This window comes from Equus asinus, chromosome X, assembly GCF_041296235.1.
Source record: "Equus asinus isolate D_3611 breed Donkey chromosome X, EquAss-T2T_v2, whole genome shotgun sequence".
Taxonomy (NCBI): Eukaryota; Metazoa; Chordata; class Mammalia; order Perissodactyla; family Equidae; genus Equus; species Equus asinus.
In genome coordinates this window covers 115,378,317-115,405,697 of record NC_091820.1, presented here as the reverse complement: position 1 = coordinate 115,405,697, position 27,381 = coordinate 115,378,317, and the positions used below count along the sequence as shown (strand labels likewise).

Sequence of the window (27,381 nt, the reverse complement as noted above, 5' to 3'; positions counted from 1 at the left end):
CCATCCCTTCCTCCTTGTGTCTTTAAAAAGAGTGAAAAAGAACCAGCGAGCATGAGAGTGAGATGATCATGGTTTTAAATCCTAAGTCCATTTCCATGGCTGTTATGGTTTGTCTATACCCCATTCTGCCAAAATTCTCTTTTCATTAACGAGGAGCTCTTTCCTTAATCCTTGGTTACAGAATTTCCTTAGACTCAAGAGTTTTTCCAGTCACTAGAGAAGTGACTGGCCAGATATTTCTTTTTCCTCCTTCCAGAACTCTTGGGTGGGAACTGAGGAGGTATCCTGAAACTCTTTTCCCTCCACAGTTCAGGGGTCGGGTAGTTCTTAAGGAGGAATCTTTCTTTTATTTAGGATATATATACAAATGCACGTATACACACACTTTTGTTTTGTTTTGGAGGAGGGTATGGGTTTTAGGAAGGTTCGTTTACATGTTGGTGGCAAGACACAGGTTTTACAGCCATCCCTTTCCCACTGCTTTTTCAACAGCCCAACACAGAGATGGTTCTGGAAGCAGTTGCTATCCCCCTACAGAGTAGGGTTGTCATCTTTTGTTTCTTTGTTGGCGGTGGGGTGGGGGTGGGAGGTGCGGTGATGGCGAGCGGCAGGGATCCAAATGATTCCTGCCTGAAGCCGAATGCAGTGTTGGAAGAAGGACGAAGGGAATAAACGTGTTCTTGATTCCCAGATTTTTCCCCCCAGAGTGTTCAGCTCGGTATATTTCCTCCCCTCGGTGGTGCGCTGGGCTTACAATGCTCCCTCTTTGCAAATACCTGTATCAAAAGCCAGAAAGATGGGAACACACGGTTCTGAGATCTCCCCCTGGCGTCACCCTGTACTACCTCTCTTTAGGAAGCCTAATCCAGTCCCCCTGCTCAGGAGCGCAGAGACCATCCAGCCCGGAAGCCGTCCTTGCGCAGCTGCCACCACCCGGAGAGGAGAACAGCTGGAAGCTTTGGTGCGCGCCCATCGCGCCGGGAGCAACTCTTCCCGGTAATTAGCGTCAGCCAAGGCTCCAAATGTGCCTTATTGCAACCCCTAGCGGGCTCTCAACTCGGCAATAGCTTCTCGCTTTCCTGTCCCTGCTCTTTCGGAGAAAAATTACAAACGTGCGTGCACACATACACATTCACACACGCCCTTCTTTCTTCACTCAAGAAAACCATTTTTTCTCCCAAAGAAGGTTCGACTCTTCGCGCTTTCTTTTCTTTACCTAGAGGTTAGCAGTCCCTTCGAACACACGTGGGGCTCTCTTTGCTGCTCTGCGCGCCCCCTACCTGCCCACGGCGGGGGTGGCGCTGGGGGGAAGGGGTCCGGGACTACGCTAGAGTCCTGTTTCTCCAGTTGGTGCAGCTCCCCTGGCTCGACACTTGGTATCTCCCACGATCTTGCTCTCGCCGGGAAGCCGAGAAGGAGAAGGCGACTGTGGGCGTCGCCGCCGCACTTCCCGGAACTGGAGCCAAACTCCAATTGGGAGCCAACGCCTCCCCCTTTAGACTCACATCTGGCCCAGCCGTGCAGGTGTTGGCGGCTGGAGAGTTCCTCCACGCGAGGCGCCCCAAGTCCTGAGCATGCCCAGTAGGACTCCTAAGGCTCCCGAAGCGAGTTTCTGGGCAGACCGATTCCGCTTTTCCGCTTTTTCGAAGAAGCTGAAGAGGGTGGGAATGGAGGGATTCAGGGCTTGGGGCAGCGCGCTGGGTTCGCCCGGGTACGTGCCCTCGTGCCCGGCTGGGTGAGGGGCGGAGCTGGTTGGGGAGCCCAGGGATCAGGGCGGCCGGGCAGGAGCTGGAGCACTGGGCCCACCTCTACGGGGACATTGTCAATGCTGACTTGACGCGTCGCCAGGAGGCCAAGCGTGGCCGGCCTTGGCGCGCTGGGGTCACACTGTCAGTGGGAGGCAGTCAGGAGTGCCCTCATACAGACAAACGCATGAGAGCTTTCGGGTCACTTACTGCACTTACGGGCTTGGCTTTTCTGGAAGGTGGGGGAGAGGGGGAAAGAAGGAACCCAAACAATTTCTCTCTCTCCCTAGCTTTTTTCCTTTTTTGCCAAGTTATATTGGCAAGAGACTTCGTATTCTTTCTAAGTTCTGAGGCTTTACACACTGTAGCAGTGATCGCGCTCCTTTCTGTGTGTGTGTGTGGTGTGTGCACGCGCGTTTGTGTATGTCGTGACTATGAAACACTGTCCCAGGTTGATCTTGGGGATGACAAACACTCCTCTGAACCCTCCACCCTACCTAACCCTCAGGGAAAAATAATATAAGCTGATCTTGAGAGTCCCCGGCCGGGAACTCATTGTGATACGAAATCTAAATTTTGTTTATCTCTATTTTTTTCACTGCTCCCATCTCCAGCTTCCTCCTTCCCTCTCTTCACCCTCTAACACCCTGATCTTTCTCATCTCGACTTCCCTTCCTCTGCCCGCTACCTGCTCCCTCAGCCCTCCTCCTCGTTCTGCTCCTCCTCGCTCCCCCCCGTCTCAGCTGCGGCTAAAACCTGGAGTCTTGGGGAAAGGGGAAAAAAAAAACCCTCGGCTGTGGAGCTGTCAAACCGGGCATGCTCAGTAGACAGGGCAGGTTTTTTGGTCTCGAGTAGCGGAGAAACATTTTTTGCACCACCGCAACCAGCCTTAGAGCGCGGCGGCGGCGGCCACGGCAACATCAGCACAGCCCTTAGCCGTGCAGACGCCCCGCACCCAGGAGCGCGGCGGGCTCCGGCTTAGCCCGGAGTTCACCTCCGAGTGCCCCGGGGGCTGAGCTCACCCCTTCTGCTCGCACACACACGCACACTCTCTCTTTCACGGATACACACGCGTATATACACTCGCACACACATACGGCCCCGGGCACAAGCACCCTTCCGGCAGCGATCGTCCGCTGGCGCGATAGTAGCCAGGTTCGGTCCCTGCGCCCGGCGGCTGCCGGCTGAGAGCACCGCCGCCGCCAACCGGAGGAGAGCGATGCAGGGGCCCGAGCGGCGGCTCGAACAGTAATGTGGATTTACAGTCGTTTCCCGCAGGAACCGGCTGAGACGCCTGAAGTCCCGGTCACGGGCAGCGCCCGGCGGGGCTGAGCACCTGGCGAAGGGGCGGGGGACCGCACCTGGGGACGCCACCGAAACTTGAGCCTGGACTAGGTAGGTGCGTTTCTCCTGGCCCCCACCTCCTTCCCTTTGGCTCTTGGACCCCCAACCCCCACCTCCCACCCCAAGGACTCTGGGCGAACTTCGCCCGGAGGTTGCAGGCGGCGGATGGCGGCTCCGGGCTGTGAGCGGCAGGCTGTGTCCGCTCTGGGAGTCCTGCCGGAGGCGGCAGAACCTCCGCTGCTTCTCTCTGCCTTTGCCTGGCCCGGGGCTCTGGACCAACCGGGGGAGCCGGGAGGTCGGCCTCGTTGGTAGTTCAAGCTTCCAGCGGGCTCTGGGGGCGCTGCCCTTCTCGGGCTTGCTGAGCTTCTCGGGCGACACTTTGGCAACCAACTCCTCCGGTTTTGAAAGGGGGACCCACGCCTCGGCTCTCGCGCAGAGCCCCGGCACTCTAACAAGTGGACCTGGAGGCTGCGCGGGCGGAGGGGTCAGTCGGAGAAGAGACAAGGGGCCCTCTCCTCCCGAATCCCTCCAACCTAGAGGTTCAGCCACTCGGGTCCCGCTGCTGCCATCTCGAGAGAAGATACCCAGGGGCTAGGACGCACTTGAGTACCTGTTTGCTTCTGAATTTCTGTTTGAATCTCACTCGGGGAGCCGAGGTTCCTGGGGGAACTCCAGGACTTCCTTCTAACCTACGCCGTCTGGGGCCCCACCCGATGCATCCTCCCTATACCCCAATCTTCGTCAAAACAGACAGTCATTACACAGCAGTCAGTGTTCTGGGAGCCGTCGGTGTTGGTTTTAACCATGCGCTCAGCTGCGCGGGTTTGTGTGTTTTCGCATTTCACCCTGAGACGTGGTTCCGGGAATCTAGCAACAGCCAGCACATCTGCCAAGTGCCAAGTACCCTCTAGCCATGCCTGTGGAAATGTAACCTCACTTTCTTCCACTCCACAACTGGCAGATTGCCAATTCAGTTTTAGGATGCTTTTCCTAGAGGTGGAGAAGGGGAGACTGTTAGCACGACTTGGTGTGTGGATGTGTTTGCAATCAGGAGTGTATTTAAACATTTCTGCAAACCCAGTGCAGCCGGTTGTTTACAACTGCGGAGACAGACGATCTCATTCCACTAGTAGATGTCGTCTCGACATCTATTTCGCCATCGGGAGAGTAGCGGCGGGGGCGGGGGCTGGTTTTCGGCTCGTGCTCGCCGTGGGCAGCTTCGGGTTTAGCAGATCTGCATCACTGCTACTGGCGATATGCTGATATGGGTAAAAAAAACTCTACATCTTCAATATGAAGCAGTTGGTCAGGAGACGCCCTGAACTTTCCCGTTTTTTCCTGGGATATTAATCTAGAGGTGTATTCGAGGTGGCCCAAAGAAATACAAAAAGAAGTTGCTGGTTCCATAGAAGGGAAATTAGTAGCCATTCAGTTTTAGAAACCAAAAGGAAACGAAACGCCCCAGTGGACTCTAATAAGTACTGTTAGGTTAGCACTTAATTGATCGTGTTTGTGGTAAGTAAGGGTCATAGATAGCTTCCTTGAATTTTAGATTGTTGTTCTATGATTATAATTAATAAACCAGGTACACTAGGCTATGAGAATCAATTGCTACTCTTAACCTCTTTGATGAAGACATTGCAAATGTCTGCTCTATTATTTTATTTTGGCTGAAATATCCTGGTCCATCTTAGTCCCAAGACTTCTGATTTGGAGCATAGGTTACTCCGGTGCTGCCAAGAAAGAGTGCGGTCTAGGAAGGAAAGGCTTTTTTTTTTTTTTTTATTAAAAGGAGATCCACAGCTCTACATTCTGCTCCATGATTGCCCAGCATCTGCTTGCTTGCTCACCACCCTCCTTGCTCTTCATATCTGCAATATGGGGAAAAATGAATTTTCATAAGGCATCGTATTACCCTTAAAGTAAAGAACTGAAAAAGCAGAATCCCAGTTTTGCCATTTTTGTCCAAGTTCATAAGAGTTTTTTTGTGATGTGTTAAATAATTTACTATTGCAAAGTTTTTTTAAAGGGTAGTTAAAAAAGCTTTCAAGTACTTATGCCAAAGTAATGTTGTAACCTTTTAATGATAATAAAAGAAAGTTGCAAGATGCATTTGAAAAGGGGTTCAGGTAATTTTTAAAATGAATCCATGCTCTAAATGTTATTTAAAATTTTTCAGATTGTCCCCCAGAATGTTTTTGAAAAACAGGTGTTTCTGGAAAACAACTCTATGAAGAAATGTTAATATTTGCGTAATAAAACGAATAGAGTCTAGTTCCTAGAACAGTGACACATAGTAGAAAATGAATATTTTTTGAATAAATGAATTAGTGTTTACCATTAGTTCTAGGTCCCAATTATAAATTAAGAACAGTCATGCCATTTGACAAAATCTACAGTGGGGCTGACGGAAACAATGCTTTGTAGAATCATTGTGCTGTAAGGATGATTGAGATTCCAAATATTCAAACATACAGGTGTGTTAAAAAGTAAAATCAGATTATATGTAATCACTGTCTCATTCAAGGGCCTAATTCAAATTCTGAATACCCTAAAGGTCTCAGCGTTTCAATTCAGCTGTCATACGTGTAAATAACGCTAACATGACCGTCGTTTCCCTTATAGTCATTGTACCTTTCTGATGGCTTTAATACAAAGATTCTTGCAAGAAGCGAAACAGTCCAACATTTACGTTTATTCTGTACAATATTACTTTAAATTGTCCAACTGCAAAATATTCTTTTGATATGTTGCCTTTGAAAACAGAAAGCTTAGTGGAACTTTATTTTCCGTGACATCCTAAAAAACTTGGAAGTGGTAAGAAGGTTCGGTGTTAATTAACGTAATTTTTGTTTTCCATTCTATGTTAGGGACGGCAATTAGAATCCATGAATTTTTACTTGAAGCTTGCTTTTCTGGAAAGTCCATCAGTTTCAGTTTTAAGTATAGTTATCGAGTGCTCTTTATCGATTATGGTTAATAAATTCCCTAAGGTTTCCCAAACAAGTGATTTATTTATTTATTTTCTTGCTTAGTGACTGACCTGAGGTCAAAAGAAGACCAGTACAAATTTTCTTATAGTACTCACATATTTGTTCTCTCTCATTCTCTTTCTCTCTCAAACACACACATACACACACACACACTTAGAAGCAATCTCATGAGAATGCCATGCATTGGATATAAGACATATAGGATAATTTTATTAAAATTATATATATCTCTTTAAATTCCTGTCAGTTTACCCTCAAAAGTAGTAATCCGTGCATACTTTTAAAAAAAGAAGCAGCTTTCCATCATTTGCCATTTGGAAGAAAGGTTTGAACTGGATTACTAGCACAGTTACAGGCAGATTAAATGATGAAAAATATTGTAAGAGATAATATTTAGCCATTCTGATGAACAGCATATATCCGTAGCTGGAAATGTAGCTGCTGATTATAAAAAATTTAAAGGAATCAAATTTCAGAACTGTTCCCATACACAATAACTGCTTTAAATCATCTGCAAATTGAGTGTTAGATTAAATCACTATTTTGAATGGAGATTACTGTTATTTTTCCTTTCCCTAAAAGGTAAAACATTCTGTATCCTGGCTTAATATATTATTTCTATTCCTTTCTGTTTTCCATTGATTTTTTAGAACTGAGGAAAGTAAATATCAAATAGAACCAGCTAGAATCATGCTTAGTTTGAGCAGGTGCATGCTATAAAAGGTTTCATGCAGCTTTTGATGATTTCTAACGACCTTGATGGTCCAACCATAGGTGTCTCTTCAGTATGTGGTACTCTGTTATGACAATTTATATAATGTATAGAGATTTGGTAGTTTGCTAGAAGTACTATGATGCAATTTAGCAAGACCAACGAAATTGCTTGCACCCGGAACCCATGGAAAATAGGGCTGAGGAAATTGGAATATGATGGCCTTAACTGAAAATTATTGTATAAAAATATTTATATCTATTTCACTGCTCACATTTCTCCGTATGATCAAAGCAAACTAGGTTTAATTGGAGATAGTAAATATTTTTACAGTTGGTCTTGGATCTCTAATATTTCAAAACTAATAATTTAGAGTCTGATAAACAAAGCCTGTTAAATTCTTACGTAACTTAAGGACTCATTTCTAGACCTGGAAGTAAAATCTTGGATAATTTACAACTTAAAAAAAAAATTCTGACTTTTACTTCCTGTCCAAGCCTCCACTTTAGGTAAACAATAGCATATGGTGAAACATGCATATATGCCAACTAACCACTACCTCTTGGATGATGTTTTCAATGTGATGTAATGATTCTGAAATATTGGGTTCTCCATTCCCACCCTATTCTAACTGTATGAGTGGATAAGTTAGTTGGAAAATGGACACAGGAAAATGTGTTAAATCATCTCTTTTTATGTCAGTGGATCACCCCCTGTGAAGCTCTTATTTGGAGCCTCCATACCTGTGTTTATGGTAGGTATGTGCCAAGATTAATATTTTTTTCTGGGTATTTATGAGAGGTCTCTGTGGCTGTATCTAGATGACACCCAAAAATGTGAGTGAAAAGTTCTGTCAACCATCCAGCTGTTTGGGGTGATGCAAACAAACATCTAGTTGGTTGAGAGAATTTTTTACTTAGTCTCTGGGTGTTTTGGAGTCATTTAACAGGCTGATGAATTTTAATATCTATGTCAAAAAAGAAAGAAAAAATAAAGTGAAACACTCTGAAATACATGTAGGGTACCTTAAACCCTCTTGGGTTACTAGAAAATACATAATGAACCAAATGGCATCCTGAATCTCCAGCTTCCTATGAAATGTTTAAGGAGATGTTGCTTGCATCCCTCAGCAATTACAAAAACAGAAACACACTGGCCTTTTCAAAAAGCCAGGAAATTAAAAAGTTTAACTTCAATTCTACCTCCCCCCTCCGCCCCCGGTACTGATTCATCGGTTTAAAGATTCAACTTAAAGAGTTTGATGTGTTGCCTTCGTGCAATTTCCTGCACCTCATTTTCCACCGATTCTTCTACTGCCATGGAAACTAGACGGGACAGACAGCTGGGAGTCACTAATTCAGGATGGGAACCTGCTTGTTAATTTAATTTCATGCCAGCCTGTTGGTCCCTGAAAGTAACTGTAAAAGACTGGGGAATTGAAGTTGCAAGCAATAAATGCATAAGCAGAACAAAAATCAGTGCCATCTCTGTCATTTTCCTGAAGATCTTACTGCAACCCTATTTGTCCCTGCTCAAGCAGTTCCTTAAAAATCATCATAGAAAGAGGTTTGATTTGTGCATTCCTATTGGTATTTATGTATGCTCCAGAGCATTTTTGTTCTATGAGGACATTCACAGCTGTAAAATAGTTTCATAATAGCTATTACATTGAAAAAATATGTTCTTTCAAATTATGATTTTGTAGACTTTGAAGAGGCCTAGTTAGCAATCACAGTAAAGTTAAATATAAATGATGCTTGAATTTTCTGTAGGATTTGTTATTTTTCCTTTTCAAATACAAAAACAATTTTATTAAAATATCTATGCCCCACTTTTCTTTTAGAGAGACCAAATGGATTTGAATGCATATATTTGAAATCTGTAAAACACTCATTTTACCCATCACCGTAAAGCAAACTGATTGTTTTAAATTGACTAAGTTTTCAGTTGATAAGTAGTCAACAATGAGGAAATTGCCTTTTAATGTTTCTCATATTCTGTTGTAACACTTTTGTGGCTGATTATGACTTACAAAATTGAATTTTGGAATCAGAAACTATAATATGAACTGAATTGCAATCCGTGTTAAGCCTTTTGCAATATTATCAGCTCTGAGTGCTGATAAACTAATATTCTTTTGCTGTGAATTTATCGCTGGAAACAAATTTCTATATTACAGCTAAGAAAGAGTGATTCCCAAAAAGGATACTGGTAATGAAAAAAATAATGGAGATCTAAATCTGTATTTATATTTATATGTCACAAGGTATTTTTCTTTTTTAAAGTGACTAGAATTAAAAAAATAAATATCCCAGACAGAATTAATAATGATTGAATGAAGTAGTGATTTAAATGTTTAGGAAAAATAACGTTTTCATTTTTACATTTTAGGGAATATTGAGGATATCAGTATCCACTTGTTGGGTATTGAATTGCATGTATTTTGTCAATTCGTTTGTTTTTGTTACTTGATCTATATCTGTGTGATACCAAAATATCTGAGTTAATCATCATTGTTGAACATGTAGATTTTGCAGTACCTATCTGTGTCATACCTTCCGTGTCATGTTGATTTCTTCTAACCTTTCATCAGATGCTTGGCATTTGGATGTAAAATGAAAAAAAATCAGTCAGTCATTTGGATGTTTCCAAATATCCAGTCAGTGAATTTTGACTGTTCATCCAAATGATGTTCTAGAGGTGTAGCCTCAGTTTCCCTTTTGAAATTACTATATATTTACTTTTCAATTGTTTTCCTCTTAATGAAAGATATTGTAAATATTCAGAATGGTGATGCAGATATGTGTGTGTGAGTGTGTGTCTGTGTGTCTTTGTAACTTTCAGTAGAATCCTTATGGGTTATATCAAAGGAAATCCATTTTCATTTTAATGTTTGGAATCACAGTTTAGTGCTTTTTAGCTGCCTATATGAATGACAGTTTTTTAAGCAGCCAAAATAAAAATACACTGCTGTCAGTGCATACTTCAGGGAAAATCTGATCACTGGCTGAGGTCAAGGAGAAAATTTCCCAGTTGCATGTTTTTGCATAATTGGTGGATTCTAAGTGTTTATATTACTTCTAATGCCTCTATCTGCTTTAGACACCTGTCAAAGAGAAGGTGCCAGGTTAGATGGACAATTGGTTTATTAGATATTGCCATCCCTGTGTCCCAGCTGTATATAGGCATTTTAAGAAAACTCTTCAGTTGTTCAGAGAAATTAGAAAAAGATACTGCAGATGCTCTATCTCAATAATGCAGGTTTTTTCAGGTACATTTAAAATTAAATGTCCTAAGAGATGATTAATTCAGGAAAGTTATTGATAATGAACTCATCTTATGCTACACATCCTTTGCACCTATGATGATGCCTTATTAAAGGTGTCTCAATCTTGCTAATTACCACCTGTGTTTAAATATAGAGGTGTATAAATACACTACAACCACACAGTGACTGGAAGCCTTCTACACCTGAAATGTTCCTAGCTAACTTAGTTCCTAGCAGCAAAATGTTTCTGATCAACATTTTGAATTTATACTCTGCTCATTGCCCCCTTTAGCATTAATGATTTTCTTTTTTTAAAGCTGTTCTGCTTAATTGCTAGCATTTCAGTTGATATTGATGTGTGATCTCCTGCTCTGTTAACTAGCCCAAAAATACGTTTGTGTTTGTCTGTGTGGGGATGGAATATTTTTCTAAAAGAATATTTAATAAAAGGTATATGTACATTTTTGACATGGATTTTGCAAGCATCATTTACAGAAACATACAAGCACGTCACCTGTCTGCTTACTCTATGCTTGAAATGAATATATATTTTTCTGGTTGTGACTCATTCTTTGTTTAGAGCTTTAAGCAATGTAGGGAAGCATTGATAGAATTGCTATGCAAGTCGAATAAGAAATTCTTTTTGGAAAGGTAGTATTAATTTCATTAATGAGATCTAGCGTGCTTCCTTCCTTCCTTTCTCTTTTTCTTTCTTTCAACTATTTCCAAGAGTTGAGGCACTATATAGGTTTATGAGAAAGGAAGCTCTGAGACATTCACTAAAGTATTGGGAGTGATTAATCTTTACATTCTTTTTCTAATTCTGATCAATTCTTTGTGCATATCCTAGAGAATTATAAGTATAATGTGAAATATTATTCCTTATATTGTTTTTGGCTCTTACAATCTGTCAGTTATCTTGAGCAGGAGCCCAAATAGCATACTGATTTCTTGGATTGGTACTACTTATTACAGATTTACTCTGTGCATGTATCCATACATTGTTAGTGCATTTGTGATTTATCTTTCATGTTTAGTCTAATAAAATGTCAACACTTAGGTGTGACACCATTTATTTTTGGTTTCAAATCCGTGAAGTGTTAACACAAGGGTGCTACATTTTTTTCATTGTTTTGTTCTTTTTCCCTATTTGAGTTATTGCCTTGATGAAACATTGGACAACTTGTGAAAGTGAGGTAATTTTAATGTAAACAATTAGAATTCAGTGCAAGGGAAATATTTTAAGGGTAATTTAACACAGAATAGGGAAAATTTTAACAATATATTTCTGTAAAACATAGAATAAAACATGTTTAAGAAAATGTGTAAAACAGCAATAGACATAATGAGACAACACTAGTCTCAGACATTTAGCAAAATACTTGGGACTGCTTTGTTGTTGAAAAGGCAGAAAAAGAATCAATGTTTACACAGAGCTCTGGGACAGTGGGTCTTGAAGCCTCAAGTATTTTTCACAAAGACTCTCCAGATCGCATGGACTGGCCTTTCTTTTTTTTTTTATTGCTGAAGACTTCAGTATTATCATAGTTCCTCTGTGATTACAAAAATAGTTTTACCGTGGCCTACATGGCCCTACATGATTTGGTCCCTTACTGTTTATTGAGCCTTATGTCTTACCATTTTCCCTACCAAACCTTGCTCATAACATTCTAGCCACACTGCCCTCCATTTCGTTCCTTAAACATGCTGCGTAGTTTTGTCTCTCAGGGCCTTTGCACTTACTATTTCCTCTGCCTGAAATGAATTCTCTCCAAGGTTTCTATAGGCTTACTTTCCCACTTCGTTTAGATCTTTAATCAAATATTCCTCAATCATAGAGGGCTTCCCTGATCATTCTATGTAGTGAGTCTTATCAGGATTTTTCATTTTCTGTGCCTTGATCCACTTCCATTTTCCCTCTCATTCACTCATCACTACCTGGTATCACACTGTATTTTTGTTTATTTGTAATTTATCAAATCTACTAGCATATTAGCTCCATGAGGGCATGGGCTTTGTATCTATTTTGTTCACTACTGCATCCATATCCCCTAGCACAATGCCTGGTACATAGTAGGTGTTTAATAAGTATTGATTGAATAAATGAATGAATAATAAGGACGTGATGAAATTTTAGTTGGTATAGATTTGGCAGTTTGCAGCAAAAGCCTTAAAAATGTTCATACCATTTGACCTAGTAATTCTACTTCTGGGAATTTGTTATAAAGAAATAGTGTGAAGTGCAGAAAAAGCTTTATTTGCAAAGATTTTCACCAAGCATTATTTGTATTAGCGCAAGAAATGAAGGAACTTGAATGTTCAACAAGGGAATTGTTAAGTGATTCATGGTACATCTAGACAAAGTAATATATTATGGCCATTAAAGATGATGTTTACAAATGTTTTCTGATAAAAGGAAAACATTTATGTTATACTATTCCATGATAAAGCAGGATACAAAACTATATATTCCCAATATATAAGAAAGAAAAAAAAAGCCTGGAAAAATATGCACAAAAGTGCTAGAAATGATGATCTTTGTTTGAGGGAGGTAGTTTACAGATTATTTTTTTCCTTTATACATTCTGTGTTTTCCAGATTTTCTATAATAAGTCTGTATGACTTTCAGTACAGAAAAAATACATTTACAAAACAAAGAGGAAAAAACTGCAAAAAAGCGAACATTGCCACGTTCAAAGTGAGGTTTAGGTAATAAAGAACAAGGAGGATAAACCTATTCTCTTTGAGAGATGGTGCTGGAGGGAGAGAAATATGCCAATTGTAACTGGGGCCCACTGTTCCCTGGCTGCTTTGTTTTAAAGAAGTCTACAGACGGGGAAAATAATTGGGATCCACTGACCCAGTCCAATCTTCACTCATTGGAGAGCCAAAGAGGGTCGAGTTTATTCTGTCAGGATTTGGACAGGATGTTCAAGGGACATTAGGCAAGTTAAGCCTTCTTCATATTGCTGTGGAAAGCACTAGCAATTTGCTTCATGTAAAACAGAAGTGATTACTCACTATATTTCTTCATGTCATGTAGTAAAAACAATTAGGTGAAGTTAGACTATAGATTACTTGGCAATTCAGCCACAGTCACCTCTAATGGAAAAGAAGAAAAATAGCATTGACAAGTTTTGGCAGGTCTCATCATTAGAAATGCCCATATTGCCAGAAAAAAGCAGCTGCAGCCAATAATGTAAACCTAGAAGTTCTCTAGGCCCTGAGGAAGAGAGTGACAATATAGAGTGTTGCAGCATTAATTGTCTGAAAGCACTGATCATTGTAATGGGGAAACTGTCTTTGTTATTAACACAATTATTTTCTACAAGGTCTTTGAGTAAAAGTCCTGTTAGAAAAATAGCATTAGGGGTTTCAAAACATGTGTAGCAGTATGTAAAGATATACTCATTAGTAAAATAAAGTGATCTATATGAAGCCCAAAGTCCCCTGAAATATTGTTAATATAAGTATTGTAGTTATAATTAGCATATAATTGAGATATTATTGAAAAACAAGGCAAATGTCTCACTTCCTAAACGAATAGAAATTATACTTATCTAAGAAAGATATCTGTCCATACACACATATATGCATGTTCATATATATGTGTGTGTTTTTTGAACCGGACTTTTAGACCCTTCTGCTCTCTTCCAATTTATGCATTTGATCTGCAATAGCCAATCGCAAATGTAATTTCATTTTCAGAAGCTGAGAACTGAAGGATGTAGAATATTATTTTCTATAAGGACCAAACAAGAGACAGTGGCACTAATTTAAGTCCAGGTTAGATGATCTCTTAATGAGCTGTTCACATTTGGATATTGGACTCTGCTTGCAGGCTCTACCCTCTCTCTAAAACCAATAGTCAGTTCTGTGAGATGCATTTCTAACATTTGTAGCTCCTACTGTTTTTGCTTCTGGTATGCGTTATTTGGTTGCATTCAAAGATGGTCCTGTCAAACATTCTAACTTGTTTTTTTCTTAGAGAGTAGCCAGACTACATGCAGTATTAAGACAGTTAACAGTCTCATTTTTGGAAATTAATTCTTGAGTCGAATAAAGAGGTAAAAGTTAAGGGAAGTGGTACATGTTGGGAACTGGCAAGTGATTGCAGGTAACCTGGAGTATCTTATATAGATCAATGTATAAACTGGCCTTCTCTTATCATAAATGGGGAGATAGACTCCTAAAGGCTTCAGTTTGAAGGCAATTGAGAAGTAAGCAGAGAAGAGCTATATCATTTTAAAGCCCTCTGTATATCTCACCAAGGCAAAATGCTGCATATACGGCAGTTTAGTTTTTAAAGCATTTTTTGCTAGCCTCCTTGCAGAATCAGCCTGATGGGTATAAAGCCAATTTCTACAGACTTGCTCTGGTATATGTGGAAGAAGAGCCAGAAATATTTTTTTGTAGTCTAGATCTAAGTACTTTCTGAAATGTCTTCCCTTAAGAGATTCTAACTTAGCACTATTATGGAACCACATGAACACTTGAGCAAAACTATGCCTTTTTTGAGCAACATTAACAGTGATGAAAAATGCACATCGGGAAATTAGATTGCAACTAATCAAGAGCACCACTTCAGTCTATTATGAAGGATTTATATATAGTGTATTGGATATGGAGATCATTAGTAATAATATAATACTCTATTATCATTACAAGGTCACCTTGGTGATCTTTGTCAAAGGTGACAATGATGTTATTGACCTACATTTTTTCAAAATGGCATTTAGATATTGTCTTCTGTCTTGATTTACTATGTAAAAATTTTGAATTGTTTGCCCTTACAACTGAGATTTTGCCTAAAATATAAAAAAAAAATTGGTTTGGGGATTACTTGATTGATAAATTGGGGCCATAAGGTTAATTAAGTGCCAGTCATGAAATATTGGAATGCTAAAGTTTAAAGTCTTCCTTTTTCTTTTCCTTTTGCTTTAATTCACCACACTGCCTTTTCTAAGATGAATTTTTGAAGAATTTAAAACATATAGCTTTTTATATAGTATGAGTTATATATGTTCATTATAGAAAAATTAGAAAATACAGATACACAGGAAGAAGAAAATCATATATATTTTAGATACATATATATCTTTTTATAAACTGGACTTACATTGTAATTACTTTATAATGTGCTTTTTTACTTATCAATATATTGGTAACATATTTCTATGTCAGTAAAATATATTATATGTCTACATACACAGCCACACACACAGATATATGTAGGGAGAAAGAGAGACAGAGAGAGACAAAGACAGAGACACAGAGAGGTGAAAAAATAACCAAAAATGTAAAGAAAAATTGCATAATTGCCCCTTCCCCCAACTCTTTCAGAGTGTAATTTAAAAGCAGCAAATTAAAACCTTAGGTAGAAATTATGTGAAATGGCAACATCCTAACAATCTCCGTATCATACTTAATGGCTGCTTAGTAATCCATCATATGGTTGTTCCTTGATTTATTTAACCAAACTCCAATTATTTGGCATTTAGGCAATTTACAACGTCTATTATTATAAAAAACATGAAAAAATGATAATACATACCTCTTTGCACACATCTCTGATAATTGCCTTATAAAGGTATAAATGTGAAGTAACTGGATCAGAGTTCATATTTTTAAGGTTTTTGGTACCTACTGACAAGTTGCCCTCCATACTTATTGACAAATTTACATTACTGCTGAAGAATTATTTAAAGTTCATATGTGAAACATCTATGTGACTTCATATTGGGCACCATCCAGATCAGAGGGAAAAGTGTGTCTCAAGTCCAGTAAATTAGTGGGGATCATTATACATTGGCACGGTTCCTGCCCTATTGCCCAGTACCAAGCGAGGCATATGGAAACACATTTTACAGTCAATTTTATAACTGTTGAATAAGGGAAGTCATGTGGGACATTGGAAAAATGACTGAACCAAAAATGAGAGGACATGGATTCTAGTCCTGGCTCTGCCACTAACCTCATATGTGACTTTTTGAAAGCCTTTTGACTTCTCTGGGCCTCAGTTTCCTAATCTTATAACAGGGTTGTTTTGAGGACTAAATGAAACGTGTATATGAAAGTTTTATGTAAACTGTAAAGGACTATCTTAATGTAAGAAATTATAATTACTATAAATAGTTTACATTGGTGAAAACTTCTTGAAATTGTGGGCATTTTATCTTAAAATGAGTTGTATATTGAGTGAAAATTGAATAGTACAAATTTGGGAGAGTCTTTGTGGGTGAGGATTCCATAGCCCTCTAGGTATACTCATCTATGATTAAGAAATTCTTCATTAGCATCATAGTTAATATAATTGTTTGAAGTTTCAAGCAGACCTTTTAAGAAACTAACCCCTCTATCCTTTGTGAATTGCAAAATGAAGTCTTATATTTGCAACCCCCATACCCACTTCCACTCCCACTCCATATGCGTCTCCTCCTTTTTCTCATATAAGGACTGCTTTGGACCTGCTTGTATATATGTTTGAAGGATAATTTGGCCTAATTTGTTTACAGGAATTACAAGGGTGACCTTTATTCAGCTGTCTCCTTTTTGATTCCCATAACTTCTGGATCTATCAAGGTATGTGCATTCTACACTGAAATTTACTTTGAGAATTGAATATAATGTGAAAAGAATGGAATGTTCCACTCATATAATCAGTTATATTTATTGAGTGCTGTGTAAATGAAATGCATTGTTTTAAACTTTTAGAAACCTATTTGGCCATTGTATACATAAGCTTGTGTCTGTACTCTAATTGTTAGAGAATCTTCACAAAACCAAATACGTGGGCTAGCCTACATATTTGAATGATTCTGTGACCTTTTCTACATACAGCTACTAAAACCAAGAGACTGCTTGACTAATGGGAATATTTACAGAGTATGAGGGAACAGCAATGGCCAGTGAGAATGTTTGCAAACACTTAATAGTTTTCATTGACTGCAAATAAACATAACATTTTTCCATAACATGGCGAAAATATTCCCATTCAGATAATTTTACTGACAAAATGAAAATTTGCATCCTGAAATGAATGTTTTAATTTTTAAAGAAAATCTCAACTAAAATATCTGTGTTGACACACTATTGTGTTAATTTATTTACCCTTCTGTCCTTTCTTTCATCTATCCATCTGTTGAGCCATATGCTCAATAAATATTTATTGAGCAACTATTGGGTGAAAGTTATTGTGCCTTTTCTTTTGGTGAATGCCAATGTAGATAGAATTCACTGTGAATATTGAGGGAGTACTTGCTTCTACATTCAGTCCTCTGATAGATGGAATAGGTGAGGAAAATTGGCCAGATGGGGGAGACTTTTAGATTAATCAAAATCTTCGGTTACCTGAAAGACTTCCCTCATTGGTCTTCATTCTCATTAAAAATATTGGTCAATGTTAAGTCCTTAGTAAGTAAGGAATAGAATTCCAACTTGTAAAAATCTCAAGCAGACGATCTGATTTTTGTGACTTTTGGAATCACTTGATACTTTCTTTAAAGTACATGAAAAATGAAATCCTTAAAATCTTGGAATTTGCACTGCCACTCGAAAAATAGTACAAATACTTCAAGAGTTTTTTAAATTGGGTTCTAGTTAATTGAGATTAGTCTGTAATGGGAATTTAAAATGGAGTTGTCAGTTTTAACTATGTACGTAGTTCTGTTTGCCATTTTTCTAGAGCTGCCGTTAAGGGAATACCATTGCCAAAAAGTTCAGATCACTATAGGAGAGAAAGTAAGATCAGAAAATTAAATGACAGATTAAAAAAGAAACTTACTGAGGAGGGAAATTGAGATTTTTGTATATTGTGTCACTTGTGAAAATAATTTTCTTAATTTGGGAATTGTGAGTCTGCCAGTTGAGTTAACTGAAGGTCTTTTTTCATCCCGAGAGGGTTTAAATATGTGAAAGTGATCGTCTTCCTAACCTAATGTGATTGAATAGATTGGAATGGAGGAAAAATGCCTAACGGGTCAAAAGAATGCACGCTTATGAAAATAATTGGCACTAAATATTTAAAAGGTTCAGAGAGCAGGTACTTTTCCTCCCTTAGAGAGACTACATGGTATAGTAGAAAAGCCCTTGCCTGTCAATCAGAAAACCTGGGCTGTCCTCCCAGTCTTATACTAGTTACATGGTACTCCTCAGGTCATTTCTCCACTCTGAACCTTGGTTTTCTCGTATCTGTAGTAAAAACTTTATGCTGGAGAGCTCCAACTTTCTCCCTTCTCAGTCTATGATTTTTAACAAAATTAAGTGCTCTTCTCAAGTAAGCCAAATGGAGTCAACATTGACCATTAAGTTGGAATACACACACCAGTTGTTGAAAAGATTGCTGCCTGTTTAAGTGGTTTAGTGCATTGGTAATAGGTTATTTATTTATTTTTTATCTTGAAGTAATTGTGTATTCTACCACCACTACCCTCCCCCCTCCCCCTACATGTGCACCAGTATTGGCATTGTACTAAATAGATGCAAGTAGAAGTTTAGTTACTAGTCTCATTTTCCTCCTTGATAAAAATGCTTAACTTTGGGATGCTGTTGTACTGCTCCTCTGTCAGTCTCTTGAAGTTCAGCAAAACTGTATGCTTTCTCCCTCGTGCAAGGTGGTCATTCAAGGTCAAGCATCTCTCTATAACTTGGAACCAGCCAAGTGCATAACCCGATGACTTCAGACTCCAATGCTTTCAATCTGGCACCTTTCATGAGCATTGAGTTTATATTAAAGCATTTAAAATATATTCTCCTTCATCTACATATCACAGCAATAACAACCTGGGCACAGGACAGTGCCTGGGAGCAAATAACCACTTGGAGTTAATGATCTGAGGGGGCAGCTGAAGGACCATTGACTCTTCCTAGTCAGTCCTTCATCCCTATAAAATGCCTCTTCCTGAGAGGCCAAGCCTTCAATAATTTTTCTGTCTCACATCAGATTAAGTAGTAGCCATAAATAATACCATTTAATACATAATAATGAGAAGTGGTAATGCAATAAATTGTCAACAATTCTAGTAGTATATAGAGGTGGCTATTCTGATAAAACCAAAACAGGGAGTGGTAAATGAAGTTCATGAATCATAATATTTTAGAAGTGACTTTCCCCTTATTGATTTGAAATGAAACGTGAGTAAACATTCATGTGGTTTAGGGGAACAGTTCCCTTTGTTTTGCTCCTTATTCCACTGACAAATGATCCATTTTAGAAATAACATCTATTTTAAATGGACTTTTAAAAAAGTATATGTTCAGCTCCCCCCCCTTTTTAGCGCTAGATTCAACTTTTGAGATATGTACAGCTCTGAACTAAGTGACAAATACAATTCTACAGATTTTTTTCCAGAAGAAGCATTTTCCATTTATTTATTACTGTGACAACTCTACAGTGTGCCAGGCATGGTGCTAAGTGCTGGGGAAACAGAAATCAATAAGGGACATGGTCCCCAATCACAAGCTCATGGCAGAGAGGTGAGAACTGACCTATAAACAGAGAAATAAAATAATCAAGTGATGTAGGTATAGAATGTATGTGAATTTATTTGCTCATGGCATTCATATTATTTTTCTAAATTAAAAAAGATTCACATATCAGAAGATATTCAATAGGGCAATGAGATGTATAATCTCAAATAGCCCCTCACTCAAAAAATTTATAGGAATCACTGGTCATAGTAGGCAGAATGGCCCTCTAAAGATGTCCGTATTCTAACCCTGGAACCTGTGAATATATTGTATCACATGGCAATGGGGAATTAAGATTGCAAATAGATTTAAGGTTGCTATTCAGCCGACCTTAAGATAGGGAGATTTCTTGGTTAACTGTGTGAACTCAATGTAATAACAAGGGTCCTTAAAAAGTGGAAGAGGGGGGCCGGCCCCGTGGCCAAGTCGTTAAGTTTTCGTGCTCTGCTTCTGCAGCCCAGGGTTTCACCGGTTTTGATCATGGGTGCGGACATGGCACAGCTCGTCAGGCCATGCTGAGGCGGCGTCCCACATGCCACAACTAGAAGGACCCACAACTAAAAGAAAAAAATATGTGCAACTATGTACTGGGGGGGATTTGGGGAGAAAAAGCAGAAAAAAATAAAAGAAGATTGGCAAGAGTTGTTAGCTCAGGTGCCAATCTTTAAAAAAAAAAAAAAGTGGAAGAGCGAGAACCAGAGAGATGGCAGTATGAGATGAACTCAGCCCAACACTGCTAGCTTTGAAGATGGTGGCCATGAGCCAAAGAATGGGAGCAGCCTCTAGAAGCTGGAGAGGGTAAGGAAAGGATTATCCCCAAGAGCCTCTAGAAAGGAATGTAGCTGTGCCGGCACCTTGATTTTAGCCCATCAAGACCCATTTCAGTCTTCTGACGTCCAGAACAGTAAGATAAATCTGTGTTGTTTTATGCCACCAGGTCTTTGGTAGTTTATTATAGTGGCAATAGAGAATTAGTACACTGAGATTTACCCAGTACAGAAAGCTTGGGGAGAAGTCTCTAGTTGTTAGTGGTCATGTTTGCTGAAAGCATGGTTCATGCTGATCTTGGTGGCACAGGAATATCTATCTAGTGACCATTTTTCTTGGATATCCATATTAGGCCCTTCCTTTAGAAATACAACCACTTATGAGATCCCTAAAATACTTGATGATTCTCTGTTGCTCCCACCCCGAATCTCAGGGAGAATGTAGCCCTCTTTCCCTCTCCTTCTATGGACTACTTGTGCTTCTTCCTCCTTTCCCCTTGACCCCCATCCCTCTGCCTTGATGTCTAGGATGCAAGGTTTGTGGATAGGTGAAAAGTGGAAAATTATCCTTCTTTCATGAGGCACCTACAGCAGCAAGAAAGATACAGGCACTACTATCCTAATAAATTACCTTGGCATGGGTTTTATAACAAACATAAAGTTTGGAATTGAGTATAGTATGAAACAGGAGTCTCAAGCTAGTGGCCGACTGCTCAGGATCAGCCCTCAGATGTGTTTCATTTGCAACCCAGGACTCTTCTTATCCTCTCTTCTCTCCTCTTTTCTCTCCTTCCTTTTTTTTAATGCTTATAGTTCAGTTCCACAGTGTTCCATAGTGTCTGCCACCCCTTATTGTCTTATTCCTTGCTTACTTGACTTGTGTGTTATGAGCCTGGTTCCTGTGCTGTAGAGGTTAAGTGCATATGCTTTGGGGCTTGAATAGATGAAATGATCCAATTCTGTCACATATTGGCTGTACAACTTGAGCAAGTAGATTAAGTATAATCTTTCTAAACTTCAATCTCCTCACCTTTAAAATGGGGATAATAATTATACCTCAGACCTCATAAAGTTGTGAGGCTTAAAATGGCATGCACATGACATATAAAGCACTTTGAACAATGTCTGGCATATAACATAGTACACGCTCAATAAATATTAACTATCACTCCCACTACTATTATTGCTACTGTGAGGGCACAAAGGGGGCGCAATTAAATCTAGTAAAGGGATGAGGAGCAGGCATCTGAAAAAAGGCTTCGTGGAGAAGGTAATGCTAGCAATACTGGAGCCATTCTGTAAGTGTGAACTGGGGTAGGGCATGGTAATTTGGTATTATTTGATGAAAAAATGGTAGGCATGGGCAGATGTTCAAAGCAAAAGAAGCAGTTCTAAGCAATAGAAACGTCAAATTTCCTGATCTCTGAGAGGAACTTCCATCATTCTATATAGCTAAAGGGTGATTGTGGAAAGTGGGCACGAGAAGAGATAAGGCTGGAGAGGTTGGCTGGAGACAGATGAAGAAGGGCTTCTGTGTCCTAAGGAGCATCTCTCTCTCTCTCTTTTTTTTTTTTTGTAGGCCGGTGGTTTTCTAATGCTACTTGTGAAATTTGAAGTTTGGTGTACTACCCCCTGAGGGCAACCCTTGAAACAAATTCACCTAGGAAAACAGTTTAAGAACCACTACTATAGGCATGGAGAAACTAAGGAAGTATTTTAATGATCACGTTTGTGATATAGAGGGTTCACCCTGATGATAGTAAGGAGGATGGATTGGAGGAGTCAGGACTGAAGGCCAGGAAACCAGCGAGGAGATAACTGCTATAGGCCAGATGAAAGATGATGAGGGCCAGGTAGCAACTGACAATGGGAATAATAATAAAGGGATAGATTTGAACGGTGGCTCTCAAACTTGTATGGGTATAGGAATCACTTGGAGAACTTGTCAAGTTGTGGATTGCTAGACACTATGCTTGAGTTTCTGTTTCAGTTGGTCTGGGATGGAACCCAAGAATTTGCTTTCCTAACAAATTCCCAGGGGATGGTGATGCCCCTGGTCCAGGGACTACGCTTTGAGAACCATGAGATTTGAGATATGCTAACTATGTAGAACTGACAGGCAAGAGTCACTCATTGTATCTGGAGAGTAGGGGAAGGGTTTCTCGCCTGGGAGACTGGGTAGACGGTGATAACATTCAGTGTTACTGAGATCAAGTTTAAGGTGAGTTGAAAAAAAATTTTCATGACCCTGGCAAGGGAAGGTCAGCTAAAAATCTTTAAACATGGTTTGTAATCAGATCCTGGGCCCTCTTCTGGATATCATGACCCTGTACTTTTGTGCCAATTTCTCTCACCCCTACCACACTCCCACCCCGACCCCGTTCATGCATCTTGGTACCATTCACTTTCAGGAAGTGAAAGCACAGATCGGATGTGAGTAGGATATTGAGCTCCATTTTATACCTGTTGAGTTTGAGGAGCCTATGGAACATCTAAATGAGAGAATCCCCCCAAAATAATTTAAGCTTTAGTTTTTGTTTGTTTGTTTTTAATTTAAGAAAGGTTCTTCTCCTTACTTCAGTTTGGTCATCATCTCCTCTTTATGCAAAATCAGAGTAGTCGAGATATAGGTCCAGATATAGTTTGAGCTTTCATCTAGTGACTTCCTATATATTTGCAGTCCACCCTTCAAGGGTTTCTGAGTGTTAAATTTGCTCATAACTGACAGTGTCCTTTTTATAGTATAGATCAGTGAATCCAAAACATGTTCATTTTTAAATTCCCCTTGAACATTCCTGTGACCTAGCTTTCTCTATATTACTGTTTCACCAGAAAGAAAAATCAAAGTATGGCAGAATTATTCGTGCTGTTAAGTAGGGTATAGTAAGAGAGTATCATGTAGGTTACCCTTTTTTCTTTTCTCCTTTTCCTTTTTTGTGTGTGGCCTATTTCAGTAATGGTCAGATTTTTCACCAAATCTGCAAGCTGTCTCTCTAAGTTTGAGAGTAGGCAAAGCAAAGATCTTACAACAGGATAAAATACTTACATGTAATGGTGAGATGAGGAATAAAACAGAGCCTATTAGACTTTAGAGGAGCAGTAGAAGTGGATACCAAGCAAGAGGATTAAATGGATAGACGATTTTGTTCCAAGGTTGCAGCTGTACAGGTAAGTCGAACCTTTCCGGCATGCAATATATCCTTATAGATTAGACAGGTAGATAGATAGATAGATAGATAGATAGGTGTAGATACAGATATAGGTATATAGAGATATATAAATTCTGAATTCACTTGTCACTTTATAGTACCATGAAACTGTAGAATAATCTTAATGTGGGGGCAGAAATATGGTCAGATGGTCAATTATAGCCATTCACTGCCATAAACTTCCTTGAAAAGATGCATTTAACTGTGCCATCACTCTCCTTTGGAGTCTACTCATCTTGGTGGCTGATTACATACTTGTATCTTGTGGATAGGACAGCTATCCATCTACAAGGCACATAATGAACCTTAACTTTGTAGACTCAGTTCATTTTCTTGTAGCATTTAGCACTGATCTATTAAGGAAAATGGAAGCATTGCTCAGTTGGTGCTTATTCCTCTACCTTAAAAAACACACACACAGAGAAAAAACATCATAAAACTGAAGACAAAGCCTTGGGGTTTTGCTAAGTGTTTACAGATAAGCCCTAATCTGAAATGCATCCATGTTTGCCAACAAGCCCAACATTGGATGTTTAGGAAATGGGATCAGAGTTAATAGAAATGGCTCTTGTGGTTTCTGGAAAATCTCTCTGAGCAGATCTTCCTTAGGAGTATTATTTCAGTCCCATGATGTTGCTAACCCAACAGCTGAATGCAGGAAAGTGTCTTTTGGGTGAGGCAAAGTCCAGCCCTCCATCTCACCTTAATAAATTTGAAATTACTATTTCTTCAGCCTAACACACTTCCAACGTATATTGAGAATCGTACTATATTCTTTTTTAAAAAAGTAAAGAAAAATTAAAAAAACAATCACACAAATTCTGAAATAAGTACAAAGGAGTAATCTAATCCCATGCCATGTGGCACACTATCTGAAGTAGTCAGGGTCTTTTCTATAGGATAGACATTGAATTGGTGACCTTTAAATATTGTCCTACTTTTGCTAGATATCTGACAAATGTCAGTTGAAACTATTCATCTTATATGGTTTTAAATGGCTATTTTCCAAGAACACATCAGCTACCTATTTTGTCCCAGACTCACCAGTACTACTGCGTGCTAACTTTAATTTTAAAAGGTGCACTTTAAGTGATATGGCTGACTATCACTGTGTGCAAAATCAGTTGATTTTGTTCTCTTATTTGCAAAATTCTCACCTGGTTAAATTGGATGGGTATAATTGATAGTGTATTATGTAAACCTTCAATGATAAATGAATATAAACAATACAAGTTTTCGATGTCCTTTTAAATTTTATTTAATTTTACACACTGCTTTGTTCAGCAGCACCCTGATTGATGCTTGAATATTTTGTATACTGTGTATAAAAACAAAATGAAAGCTGCCTTTATGTGCATGCCCTGATCCAAGCTTATGTCCACACATTGTATGATGTGAGTGCCACCCATGAGTACTAATTTACACCAAGCTTATAGTTTTATTCATAAGAGAGCACATGAAGTTACAATTCATTTTATTGTTGACAATAGTTTGAGGAAACGGAGGAAGGAGCTCAAAGAAGACTGTTTGGTAATTCTGAGAAAGGCTGGTTTTCAGTTAAGTACATTTTTGTAAGTCATTTTGTCATTTGGTAAACACACAGTGATTATTCCTTCAGACAGATGAAATATTCATTAGAAAGAGAAGTGAGGAAATCATAGTACTATTAAAGAATAGGGAGGGAGTGGGAGGCCTGTCAAGAATATTCTGACCCCAGGAAAAAGAAATCAGAATCGCCATAGACAGGGACTACGGAATGCAAACTTTTTAAAAGGTTATTTCCGTAAAGTCTGAGGAAATCTTGGCCTCCATTAAGATTTTTGTCCCTGAGAGCCTAAACTGTAAGTACAGTATCTGCTTTGTCTGCAGAATAAAAAAGGAGATCTTCTCTTAATCATTATCCTGGGAGCTGAACATCCTGCTACATTTGAATAAAAATGCCTACTTCATTACTGATGGGAACACAGAGTTCCGTGTACCAAATGATTTACAGTAGAGCTTACTGACAGGGCTACCTTACAAATGAACTGGCTGTTTAAAAGAATACTAGTTGTTAATGTGTTTAGTACCAAATGAAGTACATAATGCCCACAAATTTTAAGAAATCTACCAAATGAGTGCTGTCTACTAAAAACATAGTTCTATCGTACCCTTAGGTAAAACGGAAAGTGATGACGTAGAAAACAGAATTCTGATGGAGTTGACAATACCATCAGGTTTTTTTCTGTAGTGAAATCTCTTAAAATGATGGGAAACATAGAGCTATGAAATAACTGAGCTGCTGAGGACCTTGAGAAATCATTTGCTCTAGGCTTCTGCTTTCCAGCATGTGAATGTCTGCATAAAGGGTAGGAAAATCATCTTGTCAGCGTTATGAGTACAGAATTCTTTCTTTAGCAAATATATATGGCATTTGTGTGTCAGGCACTGTTGTAAGCAGTTTACAAATATTAACAGGGCACATTTGTCCTGGCACTGCTTTTCCTTTCTTCTACTCTTTCTTTCTCTTTCCCCTTGTTTTTTCTCTGTACATCTTTTCCTGTTCCTTGTCCACTATTTATTTCTCACTTTTGCCATTGACCTTCGTTAACGCTGTTCCAGGCTTGTTGGGGCTCCCTAGCATAATGAGGTTACTGAACTCTAGTGTAAGCCTTTTTTTTTTTCTCATTGCTTTTAAGAATGTCATGTAATTTAAGTCAAATTTCTTATAAAGATCAAAATAGATTATATTATCATTTTGCCTTCATCTCTGTGAGTTATCATTTTATCGTGGAAGAAAATAAAATTGGCCTAGAATAATTGGATGTCCATACAGCATTGACAGTTACTTCTAGTGTCTTAAGATCATTTCTTTAATGATAATACTTTTGGATAAGATTAGAATTGGAAAGAGGACTGCATATAGATTATTCCTCAAATAATAATTTCCCATTTTAAATTTCCAGTTTGCCAAACCACATGAGAATCTTCTCTTTTTTCTCATTCTTGACATTTGACAAAAGAGAGTGAATATGCTTTCTTCATTTTTTATTTTCTCTTCTCATTTTTGAGTTTGTGTTTTTTATTTTATAAACTTAGTAGGTCTTTATCAGTGACTTCTCACCTTGTTCTTTCACTTTTCTGTTTAGGACATAGATAATCCTATGAGACTGACATACATGTATTTTAAATAGTAGTAGAAAATTCAGTTTTTAACCTATTTTTAAAAAATTATGTAGACTTTTCTATGTATTGCTTATTGACAGGCGTGTGTGTGTGTGTGTGTGTGTGTTTGAGAGAGAGAGTGATGTAGCAAGTTATGAACAATTGCTTTATGCCAAAAACTGTTCTATTTCTTTCATACCTGTTATCTCATTTAACCCCTGCAGTAACTTTATGAAGCCTGTACTATTATCATCTCCAATTTTAAAGTTTTGAAAACTGAAGTCAAGAAAGGTTAAATAAGTTGGTTAAGTTTACATAGTAAATAAGTGGTATGGCCAGTATCTAAGTAGGGTTTAGCTACTATTTTCTTATATCTCCATTTGTTACTAAATCCATTAAGAGAAAAATTGTTTTTTTAAAATTTGACTTGTTTTGCTTGTTCAGGTGCCCAAATTTAGGAATTCCTAAGTTAAGGCATCTGAATCTTGGGCCAGACCTCTGGATATGGCAGAAGAATGTCAGACACATGCGCAGAGAGTGTTCTTGTTGTGGAATACTTCAACTAAAGGATCCTAATGTGACCCCTCTGAAGTATGACTCTTGTAGATATATTCTGAAGTATAGTCTCAAAATATTTGCAGTAGCCAAAATAAGTAGATAAATAGATAGATGGATAAAGTGAGTCAGAGTAATCTGATTTTCTGGTATCCTCTAATTCTTTGCCTACCCAT

At 38.9% G+C, this 27,381-nt stretch overlaps 1 protein-coding gene across 2 annotated transcripts in view; it reads left to right on the top strand.

Annotated features, from left to right (window-relative positions):
- Window positions 1-2,591: 2,591 nt before the first annotated feature.
- The window catches only part of TENM1 (teneurin transmembrane protein 1), a 748,343-nt gene continuing 723,553 nt past the window's right edge, over window positions 2,592-27,381 (top strand). For both annotated transcript variants that reach the window (XM_070502852.1, XM_070502851.1), the window contains exons 1-2: window positions 2,592-3,140; window positions 16,578-16,644. The gene's annotated coding sequence lies outside the window, so the exon portion shown is untranslated. The remainder of the gene's footprint in view (window positions 3,141-16,577; window positions 16,645-27,381) is intronic.